The 630-nt window shown below is 37.6% G+C and overlaps 1 protein-coding gene across 1 annotated transcript in view; it reads left to right on the forward strand.

Moving 5' to 3' along the window:
- The window catches only part of LOC106874640 (receptor-type tyrosine-protein phosphatase mu), a 49262-nt gene that overhangs the window by 1459 nt on the left and 47173 nt on the right, over window positions 1-630 (forward strand). The window lies entirely within an intron of this gene.

Raw genomic sequence — 630 nt, forward strand, 5'->3', positions numbered from 1 at the left:
ACATACATACACATATATAATATGAATACACACACACACATGTAAACATATATACATATGTGTGTGTATGTGTATATATATATATATATATACTTCAGAAATGTAACTACACGACATTGGCGACTTTTTCTTCAGCTTCCGACTTGTCCCTTTCGCCTTTCCGACGAAGTGCTATACTCGAAACGTTAAACTCTCCCCTTTCACCGACCGTCAAACAAATATATTTCTTGTGACAGCCTTCACGTTCGATTTATTTCTAATTTCTTTCTTGTTTTCGTTTTTTATTCGCTATTAAAATTGTATATTCATTCAATTGACAATTTATATATAAGTGTCAAAGAAATCCAGAATGGAGCCCCGAAGGCAGTTTATTGTTCGATCCGACACTCTTCCCGCATTTCCTGCAACCAAGCTGGTTCTAAACGTAGTGCTCTGCACTCCTTTGGACTACGTCAACAATGTCAAGAGAGGAATCCTAACGATTGGGCTACCCAGGATTTTCTCACATCTAGCCCAGGCCTGCACAAGACTGGAGAGGGCATGAAATGTATAAACAAGACTAGATTAGTTTATGCGCAACTCCATTGTCTCCCGAGACAAAAGGATGCCAACAAAAAAAAAAAAAAAAAA

The sequence above is a fragment of the Octopus bimaculoides genome, chromosome 14 (assembly GCF_001194135.2).
Source record: "Octopus bimaculoides isolate UCB-OBI-ISO-001 chromosome 14, ASM119413v2, whole genome shotgun sequence".
NCBI classification, from domain to species: Eukaryota; Metazoa; Mollusca; class Cephalopoda; order Octopoda; family Octopodidae; genus Octopus; species Octopus bimaculoides.